The 21173-nt window shown below is 36.7% G+C and overlaps 1 non-coding gene across 1 annotated transcript; it reads left to right on the top strand.

The window, feature by feature from the left end:
* The first annotated feature begins 20469 nt into the window (after nucleotides 1-20469).
* On the top strand, nucleotides 20470-20542 carry TRNAR-ACG. Its single transcript has one exon. It is a non-coding gene; the product is annotated as a tRNA-Arg (tRNA).
* Nucleotides 20543-21173: the final 631 nt, after the last annotated feature.

The following is a 21173-nucleotide window of genomic DNA, read 5'->3' as shown; positions in this document are numbered from 1 at the left end:
CGGAAATGCATAAAAACCCCGGGACCTAGTCCAGATTGAACATACACTGCATTAAGCCACTACAGACACTAGCCTACTCCAAATTAACTTCGGCCTGGACTGTAGTTGAACCCCAATCAATCTCACACTGATCCAAGGTACAATTATGCTCCTACGTCTCTGATCCCAGCAGGATACTACGTACTTGATTCCCTTAGCTGATCTCACCCACAACTAAGAGTTGCTACGACCCAAAGTCGAAGACTTTAATAAACAAATCTGTATCACACGGAAAAGTCTACGGTAATAGATAAATCCGTCTCCCACGAATATACCTACGAGTTTTGTTCCGTCTTTTGATAAATCAAGGTGAACATGAACCAATTGATAAACCGGACTTATATTCCCGAAGAACAGCCTAGTATTATCAATCACCTCACAATAATCTCAATCGACGCAGCGAAAAAAGATATTGTGGAATCACAAACGATGAGACGAAGTGTTTGTGATTACTTTTATATCTTGCCTATCAGAGATATCAATCTCAAGCCAATTATTACAATTGTACTCGTACGATAGAAACAACAAGATCAGATCACACAACTACGAGAAAGTAGTATCGGTCTGGCTTCACAATCCAAATGAAGTCTTTAAGTCGTTAACCTGGTTTAGAAGAATAAACCAAAGGTTAAAGGAGAATCGACTCTATCTTAGCACAACTAGTATCACACAGAAGGTGTGGGGATTAGGTTTCCCAGTTGCTAGAGATCTCCCTTATATAGTCTTTCAAATCAGGGTTTGCAATCAATGTTAGCTTGGTAACAAAGCATTCAATATTCACCATTAGATGAAAACCTGATTAGATTCAAGCTAATATCTTTCAACCGTTAGATCGAAAACTAGCTTGTTACACACAAATGAAATGCACGTTTCTAGGCTTGTGTAACCGTACCCAAACTTGTACATTTGTTGGTTAAACAATAGTCAACCAAATGTTTAGCCATATGATCACTTTCACATCAACCATATTCTTCTTCACCATAACTAGTTCAAGTGACTCAAATGAACTAGTTAGAGAATTGTTAAATTGCAAGGAAATCTTATGTAACTACACAAGACACAATCGAAGAAAAAACGATTGATTCACTTGAACCGGTTCATGAACTATATAACCACGGTTTGCAATTTGCATTCCTTAGTTTATATAAGAATAAGTGCACAAATATCGTTTTTAGATATAACCTACTCAAGTTCGTAGACTGGGTTCGCGGACTTAAGTTCCCGTACGGAGTTCACAAACTCCAGCAGAAATTCTCGGGATGAGAACTTCCGCCAGTTCGCGGACTGAGTTCGCCGACTAAGTTCGCAGATTTGGCTCACGCCACCATGCCGGTTCTCTTGATCAACAAAGTTCGCAAACTTCGGTTTAAGGAATAAGGACTTATACATATATGTGTTTCCACAATAATTCTTATATCCTCCAATGGTTATATAATCTAAACTCTCATTTCAATCATTGAAACATTCTTAGAGGACGTTGATATTCTATAGTTGTTATTCACAAACTATTTTTCGTCAAAGTAAGCAGTTTTCAAAGTGATTGAAACTTGTCATGACTTTCGTCACTAGGTAAAGATGAACTTGGTTAAAGCGAAAGCTTACCAACACATATTTCGAGAAATAGATAGGCGAGATAAACTCGGCTCGAAATAGCAAATGTGTCTAATCTAAGTCTATATAGCAAAACGACTTTTGTCTCAAGATAGGAGATAAATTGACTTTTGAGTAATAGATAAGTTCAAGTCTCCACATACCTTTTAGTCGATGAAGATCCACCGGTTCCTTGAGTAGTCCTTCGTCTTGTATGATGATTGTCATGGAGTTCTTGAGCTCAACTACACTTTCTATCCTAGTCCGAGACCTTAGCTATAGTAGACTAGAAATCAAGATTTATAGTTTTGATCACTAACATTGACAAACATGCTTGATATAACAATGCATGCGAGTTCGACCGAGAAATGCTCTAACAATCTCCCCCTTTGTCAATTTTAGTGACAAACTATCAATACATATGAAATAAAAAAAATAAATAAATAAACTTTTGTAGCTCCTATTCCATACGCCTAATCTTCAACATTACTCGAAATCTTCGTCACTTCCAAGTACTCCAATGATCCCAAAGGTTGTAAGTTTAGCATCATAGTTGTTGAAAATCCGTAGCTATAACAACGAGAAAACAAGAGTTCTCAATCATTGTTATACAGTGTCATAGTATCATTACACATCGTCAAAGTTCAATTGTATCACAACTTCAACAACAATGCTATGGTGATATGTATCACTCCCCCTTAGTCAATACTCCATCTCACATGAAAACCACTCCCCCTTACATAATGATCCGAAAACCATATGTATTTGTAGTGTGAACTACATATTAATTCTCCCACTTTTTGTCAATAAAATTGGCAAAGGTACAAGAACGGGATCCTAATGAAATTTTCGAAAGAGACATTTCTTGACCAAAAGAAAGCAAAAACATATCATCTTATTTAGATGCAATCATAAAGCGGAAGCTAAATGCATTCATCAAGGAGTTTGTAAAGATACAAGATAACCCCTATAATATTCCACAACCGCACTCCCCACAAAGATTTGACAATTAAGCATAATTTCAATTAAGAACTCTCCCCCCATAAAATGTCATTCCCGAAAGAACAACAAGAGCGACCTTAATTTCGAGAGAAAAGAAGGATTTCTTTGGACATAACAAATCACATACAAGTATGAATTTGAATCCAAAATATTCAATTAAACTAACCACAAGAGAACCCATGATTAATTTAATCGAAAAATGTTCAAACATAAGTGAACTTATGGAGACTCAAAAATATACAATTAGATTAATCACAAGAGAACCCATAATTAATCTAATTGAAATACACAACCAAACTAATTACAAAAGTAATCAATTTAATTGGTCATGCTCATCATAAGAAAACTTACGGAGCAACAACTAAATAACCAAACAAGATGATTAATTTAGTTGAATATGCTCGACATAAAGTACCTCACGGAACAACAACTAAGCTAATCATAAAAATAATCAACTTGGCCGTTTAATGCTCAACATAAGACACTTTACGGAGCCTCACAGTAATACATAAAATATGGATCAGGGAAGATCAATACTGCGGAATACACAAGGATTCATTCTATTTTCCATCACTATTCGCATAATGACATTCAATAGACATAATCCTTGCAAACAAAAGATTTTAACTTATCTTCCATCAATAATTGACATAATAGGCTTAACTTTTGTATTTGTCAAAAGTCTATTCATTCTTTTATCAATACATGCATATCGACATACGAAAGACTTTACTTTTGACAAGGTATGGGACAATCATAGTTCACGGACGTAAACACACAAATCCCATAACAATATTGCAATATATAAAACCATAAAGATTAATACTGCAAAAATCATCTTCCAAACAAGTTTAGAATTTAAACCAATAAATCTAAAAACATGAAGATAAAAACGTTGGACATAGTTATGTGTAATCACAATAATGGCTATTCCAAACTCTAGTTATTATTCTAACAAAAACAAGAAGATAGAATATTTACTAGACAATAAGACCTTTGAAGAATTCTTTATCTTCCCTGAACTCTTTGTCGTTAACAACCATTGGGACATAAGGTTCATTAAGGTAGGAGTTTATATCAATAAACCTTCTCGGATGATGTTGTCGAACCAGGGCCTTCTGAATCTCATGAGTCTTATACACAAAAGCCTTTATTTGTTGAATCTCCTTTCATGTCTCCTTCAACTCTTCAAGAACACCAGAAAACTTCTGAGAGTTTGAAGGAGCGACTCTTGGCTTCCTCACATTCCTTCTTTTTCTTTTCAAGATAGGAGATAACAGAGATTTTTCTTTTTCCTTCATGATTGATGGCTTAACAATCATATTAACATCTTTTCCATCAGAAGACATCATGCTTGGAGTATCCATACGTATGGGTTTGTGATAGGAAATCACAAATTGAACTCAACAAGTAGTCTTGAGATAAAAAGAGGTTTTGAGGAAGGAAAAAGGAATGTAGGGTTTCGAATCCTTTAAACAGGTTCGTACACATCCAACTCACAACCCTATAAAGAGTAGAATTGCGATAATAACCATCCTTTGTTGATAAACAAAAACTAAGAAAAGAAGAAAGAAAACTTTTCCTAAAGCCCGAGAGGTACAAAATCATTGTCTCTTTTGATCAGGCACATGAGACAAGATTTCCAAAACAACACAATCAAGTTGCGTTGCGGTGAACAATAATTTTTCCACCATTTTCCTCTTGAGAGGAATCCACAGACCTCTGTCTATCAACATGATTCGACCATACTTTCTTCTCTAATGGTCTTGGTTTATCCTTGGAAACTAACTTCTTAGACGAAGATAAAATCCTACATACCTCAGCGGTCTTCTGAGCAAGTTTAAGCTTATTTGCTAATTGATTTTCTCTTCGTTGAAGTTTGTTGACGTGCCTCAATTGGTGTTTGTACTTGTAACACCCTGAAAGTTCATGACCCTTTAGAGAACAATACGAGCACATCAAACTAGGATAAAAGTCAGGCTTCTGATATGTGCACGCAGCTAGACACATGGTGGAACCTGAAACATTACAAACAGAGTTTCCAAGAAATGGGTCAATTTTTTTTTTCCAGATTAGTTGGGTTCTCTTCTGAAAGAATATTGAGATTGATGTATGTATTGATACAGTTATCAAAATAAATATTTTCACCAAGAAGTGCAACACTTGATTTCTCGTCTTCATTGGAATCATAGTTGTCAGAAATTTCATCAAGAGTTGCAGCAAGACCTTTGTTCCCAGTGTATTTTCTACGATTTGGGCACTCGTTTGCAAAATGACCAAATCCCTTACACTTAAAGCACTGAGGCATATCCTCATCATCAGTTTCATCTGTTTCCTTGTTTTTAGGAGGAATACGATTATGAGGTTTAACTGATGCTTTAGGATTATCTCTGGAGAACCGTTTACTTCTATTCAACAGAAGATCCCTAAACTGTTGTGATCATCGATACTGACTTGTCAAGATCTTCATCTGATGAATCTGTCTCAGAGTGATCATCTTCAGAGATATACACTTTTTTACTCTTATCTAGTAATTTAGTGTCCTTTTGTGCTTTGAACGCAACATCCTTAGTTTTGGATGAATGTTCGTGATCAAAGATCTTAAGCTTCCCAACCAGCGTATTTTTGGAGAGATTATCAAGGTTATTTCCCTCAACGATGACATGCTTCTTAGAGTCGTATATAGATGGCAGCGATCTGAGAATTTTCATCATAATGTCCTTTTCAGAAATAGTCTTACCTAATTCAAAAGATGCATTAACAATTTCAGACACTTTGTGATTAAACTCATCAAATGTTTCTTCATCTGCCATACGAAGGTTTTCCCAATCGAAATTAAGGTTTTGAAGTCTAGCTTCCTTTTCACTGGAGTTACCTTCGATACGGTTTCTAAGATATCCCACGCATCTTTAGACCTTGTGCAATTTTACACATGGTGCTGAAGATTTGGGGTAATGGCATGTATAAAGGCATTCAAACCGTCGGAATTTTGCTTTGAAGCATTTATCTCGGCAGGGGTGTATTCACCAATAGGCTTGGGAACGTTTACATCTCCAACTGCCACGACGGGAGAATTATAGCCATTAACAAAATATACCCATGATTGAAAATCACGTGCTTGAAGAAAATCTCGCATAGCAATTTTCCACCATAAGTAATTAGAGCCATCGAAGACTGGTGGTACGTTAATTGAGATAGCACCTCTGTCCATAGAGACAGATCGCTACAAACACAGACTTGTGAGGTCTTGAACGTGTTTTCCTGCTCTGATACCAATTGAAAAAGCGGGGGTACAACAACCACACCCAATATTTCACTTTGCAGTCTGTATGGACAAACTCCAATATACTTTCTAGAGAATCAACTAGACAGTCAGACTCAATCTAGATAAAAAGTATATCAAAGAGTTTATATCTTAATCTCTCGATTTGATATATACTCGAGCAAATAGAAATCTGCGAGTCTTTATCAAATACTAGAGAGATAACTTGGATGGTACCAAAGACCAATATCCAAGTGTCAATCAATTTAAATCAACAACCAAAAGGTCGGATATTCTAATTGATTGAACAACGCACAACCTGTGATATTTCAATTATATAACAAAATATAATGCGGAAAAGAAATAACACAGACACCAGAATTTTGTTAACGAGGAAACCGGAAATGCATAAAAACCCCGGGACCTAGTCCAGATTGAACATACACTGCATTAAGCCACTACAGACACTAGCCTACTCCAAATTAACTTCGGCCTGGACTGTAGTTGAACCCCAATCAATCTCACACTGATCCAAGGTACAATTATGCTCCTACGTCTCTGATCCCAGCAGGATACTACGTACTTGATTCCCTTAGCTGATCTCACCCACAACTAAGAGTTGCTACGACCCAAAGTCGAAGACTTTAATAAACAAATCTGTATCACACGGAAAAGTCTACGGTAATAGATAAATCCGTCTCCCACGAATATACCTACGAGTTTTGTTCCTTCTTTTGATAAATCAAGGTGAACATGAACCAATTGATAAACCGGACTTATATTCCCGAAGAACAGCCTAGTATTATCAATCACCTCACAATAATCTCAATCGACGCAGCGAAAAAAGATATTGTGGAATCACAAACGATGAGACGAAGTGTTTGTGATTACTTTTATATCTTGCCTATCAGAGATATCAATCTCAAGCCAATTATTACAATTGTACTCGTACGATAGAAACAACAAGATCAGATCACACAACTACGAGAAAGTAATATCGGTCTGGGTTCACAATCCCAATGAATTCTTTAAGTCGTTAACCTGGTTTAGAAGAAGAAACCAAATGTTAAAGGAGAATCGACTCTAGCTTAGCACAACAAGTATCACACAGAAGGTGTGGGGATTAGGTTTCCCAGTTGCTAGAGTTCTCCCTTATATAATCTTTCAAATCAGGGTTTGCAATCAATGTTAGCTTGGTAACAAAGCATTCAATATTCACCGTTAGATGAAAACCTGATTAGATTCAAGCTAATATCTTTCAACCGTTAGATCGAAAACTAGCTTGTTACACACAAATGAAATGCACGTTTCTAGTCTTGTGTAACCGTACCCAAACTTGTACATATGTTGGTTAAACAATAGTCAACCAAATGTTTAGCCATATGATCACTTTCACATCAACCATATTCTTCTTCACCATAACTAGTTCAAGTGACTCAAATGAACTAGTTAGAGAATTTTTAAATTGCAAGGAAATCTTATGTAACTACACAAGACACAATCGAAGAAAAAACGATTGATTCACTTGAACCGGTTCATGAACTATATAGCCACAGTTTGCAATTTGCATTCCTTAGTTTATATAAGAATAAGTGCACAAATATCGTTTTTAGATATAACCTACTCAAGTTCGCGGACTTAAGTTCCCGGACGGAGTTCACAAACTCCAGCAGAAATTCTCTGGACGAGAACTTCCGCCAATTCGCGGACTGAGTTCGCGTACTTGGCTCACTCCACCATGCCGGTTCTCTTGATCAACAAAGTTCGCAAACTCCGGTTCAAGGAATAAGGACTTATACATATATGTGTTTCCATAACAATGCTTATATCCTCCAATGGTTATATAATCTAAACTCTCATTTTAATCATTGAAACATTCTTAGAGGACGTTGATATTCTATAGTTGTTATTCACAAACTATTTTTCCTCAAAGTAAGCAATTTTCAAAGTCATTAAAACTTGTCATGACTTTCGTCACTAGGTAAAGATAAACTTGGTTAAAGCGAAAGCTTACCAACACATATTTCTATAAATAGATAAGTGAGATAAACTCGGCTCGAAATAGCAAATGTGTATAATCTAAGTCTATATAGCAAAACGTCTTTTCTCTCAAGATAGGAGATAACTAAACTTTTGAGTGATAGATAAGTTCAAGTCTCCACATACCTTTTAGTCGATGAAGATCCACCGGTTCCTTGAGTAGTCCATCGTCTTGTATGATGATTGCCATGGAGTTTTGTGCTCAACTACACTTTCTATCCTAGTCTGAGACCTTAGCTATAGTAAACTAGAAATCTAGACTTATAATTTTGATCACTAACATTGACAAACATGCTTGAGATAGCAACGCATGCGAGTTCGACCGAGCAATGCTCTAACAAACACAGACACCAGAATTTTGTTAACGAGGAAACCGCAAATGCAGAAAAACCCCGGGACCTAGTCCAGATTGAACACCACACTGTATTAAGCCACTACAGACACTAGCCTACTACCAATTAACTTCGGGCTGGACTATAGTTGAACCCTAATCAATATCACACTGATTCAAGGTACAGTTGCGCTCCTTACATCTCTGATCCCAGCAGGATACTACGTACTTGATTCCCTTAGCTGATCTCACCCACAACTAAGAGTTTCTACGACCCAAAGTCGAAGAATTTAATAAACAAATCTGTATCACACAGAAAAGTCTACGGTAATAGATAAATCCGTCTCCCACAGAAATACCCAAGAATTTTTGTTCCGTCTTTTGATAAATCAAGGTGAACATGAACCAATTGATAACCCAGACTTATATTCCCGAAGAACAACCTAGAATTATCAACCACCTCCCAATAAACTTAATCGACTAGCGAAACAAGTTATTGTGGAATCACAAACGATGAGACGAAGGTGTTTGTGATTTTTTTTCTATCTTTCCTATCGGATATAGAAAATCTCGAGCCAATTATTTCAATTGCACTCAACACGATAGAAACAACAAGATCAGATCAAACAACAACAAAGATAATAGTTGGGTCTGGCTTCACAATCCCAATGAAGTCTTAAAATCGTTAATCTACAAGGTCTCGAGAAGAAACCTAAGGTTAAAGGAGAATCGATTCTAGTTATGCAACTAGTAACACGCAGGAGGTGCGGGGATTAGGTTTCCCAGTTGATAGAGTTCTCCTTTATATAGTTTTCAAATCAGGGTTTGCAATCCAAGTTACCTTGGTAACAAAGCATTCAATATTCACCAATAGATGAAAAACCTGATTCAACCAAGCTAATATCTTTCAACCTTTAGATTGAACTTAGATTGTTACACACAAATGAAATGTACCCTCATTTAGGTTTATGTAACCGTAGCTAAACGTGTACACCATGTTGGTTCACAAATAGTTAACCGAGGTTAGCCATATGATTACTGGCATATCAACCTTATTCATCTCAACCATAACAAGTTCAAATGAAACTACTTAAAGAGTTGTTCAATTGTTATAGAAAACACAACTGAAACCAAATCGGTTTGATTCACTTGAATCAATCATGAACATTATAGCCACGGTTTACAAAGATTGCATTCCTTATGATTTAAATGTTTAAGTTCATGAACTGACCGATTTGACAAAGGAACCAGCTTAAGTATGCGTACTTAAGCAACCAGATTTGAGTTTGTTTTAGTTTCCAAACTCAGCATAAATTTTCGGTTCGAAAACTTTCGCCAGTATGCGTACGGGTACGCATACTTAAGGTGACTAGTTAAGAGTTTGTCAAAACCAAACTCAGCAGAAATTTTCGGTTCAAAAACTTCCGCCAATACGCTTACGGGTACGCATACTTAACCTGTCTCATTCACCAATTTCGTATACACACATATGCATACTCTTGGCTCCAGGTTTATGGATTTATACACTAATGTGCGAACACACTATATATGCTTATATCCAAACATGGTTACATTCTCAACTCTATGTTTCAGTCATTGAAACATTCTTCTATAATGACAGTAGCCATTTTCACACATTATCAACATGAAAGCAATTTTCAAGATATTGAAATAATCATTATCGAAACATTCCAAGCTTACATCAAATGATTGTATCACACAAACCATGTAAGATATTACTCGGAAATTTTCTCATGATATAAGATGACTTGGTCGAAGCGAAAGCTTACCAACACATATTTCGAGAAATATGTAAGCGAGATATACTCATCTCGAAATCTCAAATGTGTATAGAGAAAACTATATCTTAACACGACTTATGTCTAAATATAGGAGATAGTATAAATAGACTTTCCGAGTGATAGATGAGTTCAAGTCTCCACATACCTTTTGTCGAAGAAGTTCCACAAGCTCCCCTTAGTAGTTCTTCGTCTTCAAATGATGAACTCTGTGAAATCTAAGCTCAACGACACTATCTATGTCCTAGTCCGAGACATCTATAAATAGGCTAGAAATCAAGACTTATAGTTTTGATCACTAACATTGACAAACATGCTTGAGATAGCAATGCATGCGAGTTCGACCGAGCAGTGCTCTAACAAGTGATAATAGACTTTGTCAGAGGTCAAATACCTTGGTTTATAAGAATGAGATGGTTTAAAGTAGCGAGTAAAGTTACTTCAATCAAGTTTTGTCATAGCTTTAGAGAAGCAACCTTCCCAGCAGATGCAGTGGCAAAAAAGGATGCTCATTTAGCTGCAGGTGAAAGACAAATTAATTTTGGCAGACCTAACTTTCTGTCAAGAATTGAGTTGCATGATGTTGAGTACTACAGGTTCTGTTAAGAAAAAACGAGCATAGTCCATATGCTTCTGAAAAAGCAATTTTATTTTGCGTAATGGGCCTATGTAGTTGGCTTTGTTGTTTGGGTTTATTGGTATGTCTTCGGTTTTTGGTCTTTTCTTTCCTTTTTTTTGACTTCTTTTCTAATTAATAAATCTTTGTCATTCAAAAAAAAAAAGTTTTGCATTCTACCTTAATTCCATTGAACTTCTACCGATTTTGACTAATTAAGTTTTCTCATCAAGTACCCTAACTCCATCTCTTTCTCCTCTCTCTCTAACTATTGGTTTCTAACATTTCTAATATACTTCTTCCTATTTATAATAAACTTTATACTAATACAATTATTTTTGTTAAATTTCATATTTATTGTTTCGTTTAATCTTATTTATTTTATTTATTTATCTTTTCATTTTTCTCCTAATTTTCTTTATTATTAGTTATGCTATTTCCACCCTAAGTCTTTCTAGTTTAAGCAACCCACCTAGATTAAGGAAAACAACAAAGTTAGCTAATTCATGTAAAACGAGACTCAAAAAAACAAATAAAAATACTAGATATTACATATATAATGCGGCCAAACCAAACCTTGAGTTATGGGTTTGGATCGAATTGCTTTTACGTTACGGAGAAAATGAAATAAACCGAATACATGAGAGAGCGACAGAGCATTCGGCCTTTGCAACCAAGGAACGCCACAAAAACATCAATTACCGACGAACCTAAAGCCTTGCTCTTATTTTTCAGGAAACAAGGGACCTAAACTATTGAATTGGCTGCTGCCACCAGCTCGGAGGATATCATCATTCACTGGCCACTGCACTTCCTCCATCACATGTCGGCTAAAACTTATGGTTTGTATATACATTATAATATCTGAGATACATTATAAGCTAACTTTTTATTTTGAGGGCTCGGTTGTCCAACAAATTTAGGAAAACCAAACATCCAAAAGTTAATAAAAATGGTTTATAATTAGAGCTAACTTTAATATGTTGGTGCAACCAATACCAACCCAAATGCAAAGTATTAAAGAACGATTTTTTGGGACCATGGTTTTTTCGGGGGCCATGGTTTTATTTTGGGTAAAGACATTAGAAGTAATTCCAGGTCACCCCATATTTAGTTATTTATTTAATACCTAATCTACCCTCTTAATTAATTTAGGTTATGATTAGTGAAATGATTTAGTTAAAAACAATTAGTGAGATTAAATTAAAATATGGGTTTATTATTAGTTGAGTAGAATTATTGTGAGAGTAGAATTAGAGAAGATGAAGGAGAAAAACATGGAAAATAAAAAAAAAATTCCAATTCACCCCCTTTGAGTATTCAAGTGATGAAAACTCATTTGATTCTTCATCTCCATCCTCTCCTAGAATATTTGTTAATCTTCAAAATGATCCGGATTTGGCTTATTTCTTAGATGGTGATTGTATTCTTCCCCAAAATGAAACTCAAGATGAAAATGATGAATTTTATCAACCACAACCGGAGGAAGAGCATTTGGGTGAACAGGTATGCTCCAAACTTAGATAATGTATGTTGATTGGTAAAAACTTCCCCAAAAATGTAAATTTTTGAACCGGATTTTGCACAGTTCGGTTACATTATATGAAGAACATGTAACCGAACTGTTCTGAAGGTGTAGTTCGGTTGCCTTGTGAGATGAATAAGTAACCGAACTCATTTGAAGATGTAGTTCGGTTACTTTATCCAAACACGCAGGTTACCGAACTCCATATTAATGGAAGTTCTGAGATGCAGTGTTATGTTCGGTTGGTTCGTAACTAACCGAACTTTACGTAAAAATAAAGTTTAACTAAGTGTATACAGTTCGGTTGGTTCGCAAAAGGAATGTACCAACTATCTAACCGAACTATGTTTAATAAGTTTGGTTGTTTAGTAAACTTGAACCTAACAGCATAACCAATAAAACTTAACAAAAAAAAAAATCTGAAGTTCCAGTGTCTAGTTCGGTTATCTACATAAAATACAAAGTAACCGAACTCTGTTCCTTTTATTAGTTCGGTTGTTGAGATAAAATTCACATGTTACCGAACTCGGTTCCTTTTATTTGTTCGGTTTCTTTGCAACTTGCTTAACCAACCGAACAATGAGTTCGGTTTCCCCGATAAAATTATTATGTGACCGAACTTATTTGTGATTGCATTGATGTTGTTACATTTCTTGTAGATGGAATCACAACCTATACCAATGCATGATCAACCTTCTCTGATTGGTATGTTGTTCGAAGATACATCTACTCACTATGCGAATGAGTTGGTATTTGACTTACCTATTGATGCGAAGAATTGGGCTAGAGAACATGCCAAGAGAGTCAATTGCGTCTTGGTTTTGAATGGAAAAGAAAGCAACACTAGTTTTGAAATGGTTTGTGAGAGAAGTGGAGATCCCGATGTTAGTCACAAGAGGAAGGGTTATGAGTATAAAGGAAAGACGACGAGGAAGAACACAACATGCTCAAAGAAAATCAAATGTCCGTTCAAGCTAGTATTTAGCAAGAGCAAATTAACGACGAAATAGTTTCTAGCTATGGATAAGGTGGTAGGTCGTCATAACCACCCTCGTCCGGATGATCTTGAAGGGCATGCAATGGCCGCAAGGCTCACTCCTCGAGAAATGGAAAAAATAGCCGAGTACAGGAAATTGTGTATTCCACCTTCCACAATGCTTCACTTATTAAAGCAAGATAACCCGGGTAACATATCATCTTTGTAAACCATTTACAATGCAATTGAGATGATTAAAAGGAATGAATGGAAGGATAGAAAAGTAATGCAAAAATTATTATTTTTGGCTCAAGAGAAAGACTACGCGGTTCAAAAGAAGGTAGGTCCGGAAGAAGAAATAACTCATCTCTTCATTGCCCATCCGAAGAGTGTTCAATTGGCTGAATCATTCCATGAAGTTCTTATAATGGATTGCACTTACAAGACAAACAAATACGAGATGCCATTGTTGAACATTGTTGGTCATACGTAGACGAAGTCACCGTTTACCATTGCTTTTTGTTTTCTAAAGGACGAGCAAGAACCAAGTTATACTTGGGCGCTACAACAAGTGAAGGCGATCTACCGAGATGAAGAGATCCCCGGGGTTATCGTGACGGATAATGACGTAGCATTGATGAACGCAATAGAGAAAGTCTTCCCATTAGCACATAATATGCTTTGTACATTTCATATATGGTGCAATGTGATGAATAAGTGCAAGCCTCAACTTTGTCCACATAAGAGGAAAGGATTGGAAGAGATTAGTAAGCTACCGGAAAATGAACAAGCGGATGCAAAAGAGGGATTCGATAAACAATACGCCATAAATCACGCTAAATGGGTTGCCTTCTCTGGGGAATGGGAGGCATTGACTTGGTCTCTCATCGAAGAAGAGTATTATCTAAATCTTGCCGAATTTAGAGAACATTGATCTAGCCCCGAATATACGGAGGATATAATAACGTATGTGGTGGAGCAATGGTTGGAACCGCACAAAGAACGCTTCGTTTATGCTTTTACCAACAACTATAAACACTTTGGGAATCAAACGACAAGTTTGGTAAAATCGGCTCACCACCGGTTGAAGAAAAATCTCTTTGGATGTGTCGATAATTTTGTGGTTGTGTTTAACGCAATGGAGAGTTACTTCAAACACGATATTGAGAGAATTAAAGAGAAGTTCGAAAAAAGCCGCATCATGAAGTACACAAAGATTGTAGACAAAGATGGTAACATCAAGAAAATGGCGGACCTTCGATTGTTTAAGGGACTCCACTATAATGTTTCACATGCTTGCATCAAGAGGTTAATGGTTGAGGTGAATTTGATTGACATATGGGAAACCAAGCCGAACGAGGTGTGTGTTTGCAACATGATGAAGTCTATGGGACTCCCTTGTCTCCACATGATAGCTAAGTATGAACATGGCATAATCCCTTTAAGCGATATTGATCCACATTGGCAACAATTAAATTTTGTCCCTCCTCCAAAGGGCGATGTCGGTGAAGAGTTTGGTGACAATGAAATGAGAAGAGCGGTTATCGAAATGTACCGGAACATGAACAAAATCGAAAGGCAAATATTTTTGGATGACATGCGGCCAATCGTTTTTCCGCATACTTCGGAGAATGTGCAAGAACCGGATAAAGGCAAGGGCAAAGGTAGGACAAAAACCAAAGAAACAAAAAAACAAGTTAGAGAATATGCAAAGGTGTTGGCTAAAAGGAAAAGTGAAATTAATCCTTTTACTAGAGATCCTTCGGGGCATGAGTATACCGCGGCGAAGTACCAAGAAGATTCTAAGAAAAGGGGAAGGAAAATTATTGAAAAAGGCGAGTCAAGTGAATGGGATATGAAAAAAAAAGGACCGAAGTTACACTCTCAACCTACTCCGTCAGAACCGAGCCAACCAAGTCAACGAGAAGTGAATCTAAAAGCTCCAATTGATACACCACCTCTTGATGATAAAAGGTACTTGGAAGAGCTACCTCCTTACATTAGAGATTATGTCATATCCACCCATGACGTCCCTTCGGATGGTAATTGCGGTTTCCATGTAGTCATACAACAAATAGGGCCTTTCGCTCAAGGTTCCAAGCTATATGATGATAATAAAATCACTTATGTCCGTCAAAGGATGTTGATGAAGCTAAAGGAGAAACCGGAATTTTACAAGACAATGTTGTCCGATGGTGATGCTAGTCTCAATATTCAATTTGTTAGGTTTCAAATGCGTCTCCACGGGGCCCATCCAATCACAAGTGATCGTTGGATGGCCATGCCGATATGCGGTCACTTAATCGCCGACGCATTCCATTGCGCGGTTCACTATTTCTCAAAAGGTGCTAGTTTCACATACACTCCCAAAACAACCATATGTATCGAGAAACTTAGAAGTAGGAGAGTGGTGATTGCGCTCGTTAACCACAACCATTTTATAGGCCTTCGGTTAGAAGACAATTGTCCACTGCCTCCGATATGCGGATGCTCTTATTGGAATGGATTTAACCCCTACACAATGTTGGGTTGGTACATTATGTATGAACATAACATGGTTATGTGGAAAGCTTGGGAGGAATCAGACAAAATTATACACGAAGGTTCAATTTCCCTTGGGTATGATTAAATGTACCCTTAGCTAGAATATGTATGCTTTGAACATCATCATAAGAATTAAAGATTGTGTTTTTTGGAATTTGGGTGTATTATAGTGTGTTTGCGTAATTTGGTTAACTAACCGAACAGGGTAGTCTAAAAGTTCGGTTGTTCCGCAGATTTAATCAACTAACCGAACTCATTAACAACAAATTTCAAAAGTTACAGTGTAATGTTTGGTTACCTGGTATTATTTCGCAGGTAACCGAACTCTATTGTTCGGTTACCTGCGAAATAATACCAGGTAACCGAACATTACACTGTAACTTTTGAAATTTGTTGTTAATGAGTTCGGTTAGTTGATTAAATCTGCGGAACAACTGAACTTGTTGTTTATCAAGTTCGGCTGTTTACCAAATTTAATCAATTAACCGAACTTCCTAATAATTTTTTTAAATTTGAGTTTAATGGAACACATATGAGTCAAATAGCCAAACTAACTAATAATTTCTTAAAAATTTGAATTTAACGAAACATATTATGAAATTCATTTAGTAATCCATATAACTAAATGTTGGAAGCAAACATAAGAAAACAAACTACCAAATCCGCAAAACAAAAGTCTTCCAAACATAAGGAAACAAACTACCAAATCCGCAATAAAAAAGTCTTCCAAATATAAGAAAACAAAGTACTAATTGTTGCAATCACTCATTTACCATGACTACTACGAGAAACTTTTCTACTCTTGCGTTTAGGAGCTTTAGGTCGTCCTTCGCCACTAGGAGTGTCATCTCCACTGCTTTGTTGTTGAACCATCCGACTTGAACCTTCCCCTTGTTGGCGACTCCTTTTCAACGGCATGTTCTGGCTTGGATCAACCTGGCTTGTATCGACAAGGTCGGGATTAAAAATATTAGCTATTTGGTTGTAGAGGTCTGTTTGTTCTCGAGTGTCCATCGACTCTCCACTCCGGATTTTTGCCATCAATTTCTTCAACAATTTAGCACCTGCCTTCACCTTTTCTCATCAAAAACATAAGTCACTATTATTTTTCAATACTTTATAACATTTTGAAAAACAAAAATAAGAGTAAATATCTTACCTCCGAATTCCACAAGATCAAGGCCTCATCACCACACATAGGGGTAGGCTTCATAATCTTCTGAGCCTCTTTCTCCATTGCCGTCGCTTTTGCTTTATCAGCACGAGCTTGTTGGACACTGTTTATTATACGAGGATGAGAAAAATGTTCATACCATTCCATATATCCATTGTCAGCGGCATTTGGATCATCAAACGAATCTTGTAACTCTTCGACTGGAACAAGATAATCCCCAAAGTTCTTCCAGTGGTCCACTGATGGAGCAGGATCGTATTTGGGGATGAAATTTTTCTCGCTGTTCTTAGTTCCGACCTTCTTTACCTTGAAGTTTTCCACTTGTGGGACACTTTGGACACAAGAAAGTTGTCTAAGTACTCTTTGAGGATTATACATTGTACAACCCCCAGGATGAAACAACGGTCCATTATAACCCGCAAAAGGTGAGAAATTAATAACATCAACATCCTCCTCGTCTTCATCTGATGCAATGCTGTAAGGATGGAAAACCACATCTTCCATTGTTAACTTATCCAATGTCTCCCTCAACTCCAACACATTTTTTTCCTTATTCTTTTCCTGTGAGTTCAAAAATTCATATTTACCAGTTGTAGGCTTCCCATAAGGCCAAGGAGTGCGAGTATTAGACAATTGCAGTTTAGGGAAGTGGTCATACACCCAAACCTATGAGAAGAGGAAAAAAAATAATACATTCGCAATATGATTAGTAACAATACACATTCATTCACTTATATATTCAAACACACAAACGATAATTTAACGGGGTACCTGAACAAGGGTGTATAAGCCTCCAAAATATAGACTCCTAAGCCTCGAAGCTTTTCTGAGTTCCACTTGAACAAATGAAAGAACCGCAATGCCCCAAGAGTAGTTGTTCACCTCATCCAAGGGGTCCAATAGCTGGAGGTAATGAGCATTTACCACGTGGCCTGAAGTGTAAGGGAGGGAGATGGTTCCAAGTTGATATAACAAATAAGCAGTCACATGGTGCTTAGTCTTCTCCTCTGTCATCACCAACTTTCCTTGAGCAACCAAATATTTCGTCCCTGAAAACTCATCAAACAAGGTTTTGAGCTTGATCTTTTTCAATTTCTTCTTGTACGTGCGGTCTTCCTGAATCTCATTATACTCATCACCTTCCTTAGGCTCTTTGTTAGCTCGCCTAAACTCACATTGTGGCTTTTTATCGCTCCATTCTAGACACCTTTCGACTAGTTTTTCAAGAAATTCATAACTCATCGAGGGATCGTAGCCATCTCGAACACTTGTTCCTGTAATTGGTAGGGCTGTGATTCTAAAACAATCATCCGGAGTTATTGCCATCTCACCAAAAGGTAGATGAAAGGTATCCGTTTCTGGATAAGCCATCTCGGCAAATGCAGTAACAGGGACAGCATCAAATTTTTGGTGCGCATGTCGTATCTCGTTCCATAGTACACAATCAAATACCGCCATGCGGACCTCATCACACTCATTTTCTATATTCCATACCTTGTTCTTTTGACGTTTCAAAACACGAACAACATTTTTATGATCCTAAAAAAACAACATCGTATCTTATATACTAATATATATAGAAAAGAACAATATATGTCAAAATATAATAAAATGACTGAGAAATCTAAATATTGATGGTTAAGATTGAACCATACCTTTGTTGCAAAGATCTTGGCAGCCCATGAGTTTTTGTAGCCCATCAATACCTCCCCGCCATCTCTTGGAGTACCATATGTTGGATTCTTTGGCGGAAAACACAAATCCTTATGAGGAATGTATGAATATCCAGCACAAGGCTTTTTAGGCGTCTTTCTAGGTCTCTTTACCACTATGTCTGCTTGTTCCGCTTCTTCTTCCTCTTCATCCGAGCCCTCCTATGATTCATCATCATCCTTATCTCCATCCTTGTCTCCGCCTTCCTCATCTTTTTCACCCTCATCATCGCCATCCTCATTTCCTCCTCCTTGAGCTAGTTCATCTTCTCCACCTTGATTATGTTCTTGACTTCTCATCTCTTCCACGATCTCTTCATTAACTTGTTGGATTATGTTGTCAACATTATCTCTATTGACACCATCTTGTATGACAATACCCGGTAATGACCCACCTCCATACTTAGCATTTTTGGTTCCACGCTTATCGGCACCTAAGTGTTTTAGGCCTCTAGGCGTGGGAGTTCTCAAATCTTCCGTTAATGGTTGGTTAGATTTCTTACCTTTGCCACTAAACAAAAAAACAAAAGAAATAAGGAATAATTAACGAAAAAAAACCAACTCAAGAAAAAAAATCGTGTTCCAGGGTAGAGTTCGGTTACTCAATTATTTTTTCGAGAAAACCGAACTCCACATATATATGTAAATATCCAAGAGTTTGGCTTGTCAAAGTTTTTTGCGAACAAACCGAACATATTGGAACAAGTTCGGTTATATGGGTACTAAACATATAGGGAAAAAAAGAACAGTTCGGTTACATGGCCATTTTTTTTTGTAATAAGGGTACAGTTCGGTTACATGGCAGTTTTAAACATTTATGCAAAACAACCGAACAAAGGTGCTAGAGTTCGGTAGGGTGGGTACTAGAAATTTTGGGAAAAATCAAACAGTTCGGTTACATGGATTTTTTTCCTATTTTTGGTAATATGGCTATAGTTCGGTTACATGGCAGTTCAACAATTTTTTTGCGAAACAACCGAACTCACGAGTTCTGTAACCTAGTTTTCGATCCTATAAAATCGAACTGTTCTTCGTGTTCTTCGTTTCATGGAGTTCGGTTAAGAAACTAGGGAAACAATAAAAGACGCTCTAACCGAACTAAACACTGTAACTTCAATTTGAACCCTATTTTGATGATTTCTAATCAATTGAATCGATGAAAATCAAATTAAAAGAAATGGGTTTCTCGGGAAATACTTGCGAATCGGTCCCATGGAAGAATCAGGCTTCTTATTGCGTCTATTATACTGGATTATGGATTCACTTGGCTCTTCCACTTCTTTATGAATCTCAAAATCACTTGGCTGATTTGCTAGATGTCCTAATGGGGGACTTGTTCCTGGGAGTCTTTTGATTTTATTTCGAAGAACCATTCTTATAGTCGATTGATTAATCGACGATGAAAATCTTATGAATCGACGATTAATCGATGAAGATGACGTTGAAATGGGGAAGAAGAGAAGAACAAGAGGGAGAATAGTTTTCTCCTCAAAACTTTTTACTTTTTTTTCTTCTTTTTGGGTGCGGCTAGGTTTAGTTTAGGTTTTGAATTAGGTTTAATTTAGATTTTGTTTTAGATTAAATTAGAGGCAGTTATTAAGTTAGGGTTAATTTTAATTAGGATAAGAACCAAATTAGTAATCTCATGATTTTAGGACATCCCTTAAAATTGTAGGGTAGGTGGCCTAATAGGATCGTGGCCCCCCAAAAAAAAACCACGGTCCCTAGAAAACCGTTCGTATTAAATGGATTCACCTAATGAAACATGTGCTTCCAACCAAGGCCTAACTCAACTTTAGTTGTGATCCTCGAATGCCGAGTTGCGGTATACTTTATACTATTAGTTAGTTCAACAACGAGACTCTGTGGCCCAATGGATAAGGCGCTGGTCTACGAAACCAGAGACTCTGGGTTCGATCCCCAGCAGAGTCGCAATCTTTAACGAAACAGATACGGTAAAGGCATTATCCTATAGGATTATATCCGATATCCGTTAAAGAATGCATATCAATTTTTTTTATATTTTTTTTTGAGTAATATATTTAATTGTTAGCTTGGTAGTATGTGAAGAGTGGTAGAAATAAAAATATTATGGAAGAACAAAAACACAACTAGTTTTATTTGTTGTGAGAAAAGCTGAGACTTTTTCAATATTGATGGAGAAGATTTGAGTTCTGTTTATTTGTTGTGAGAAAAGCGTAGACTTTTTCAATATTGATGGAGAAGATTTGAGTTCTGTTTAAATCTAATTTCATATAATAGTTTTAAAGTCAAATTTGTGCATTTGATCAAGGCATTTAGTTTTGTTTAGTTAAATTTCCTTAGGGTTCCTTTGATTTTTTTTTTGTAATTTATGAAATTAGAGAAAGACTAAAAAAGAACTTAAATTTTTTTTTATTATAATGAATTACTATCGAATATTATCGGATAACCGACATTATTATCGGAACGGATAACGGAAATATTTTTTTGAATATCCGTCGGATATCCGATAATCTTATCGGTAACGGATATGATAGAGGCCATATCCGTTTCGATAGCTACCGTTGATAGGCCTATTAGG

This window comes from Papaver somniferum, unplaced genomic scaffold, assembly GCF_003573695.1.
Source record: "Papaver somniferum cultivar HN1 unplaced genomic scaffold, ASM357369v1 unplaced-scaffold_150, whole genome shotgun sequence".
Lineage (NCBI taxonomy): Eukaryota > Viridiplantae > Streptophyta > Magnoliopsida > Ranunculales > Papaveraceae > Papaver > Papaver somniferum.
This window is presented reverse-complemented; position numbering and strand designations above follow the sequence as displayed.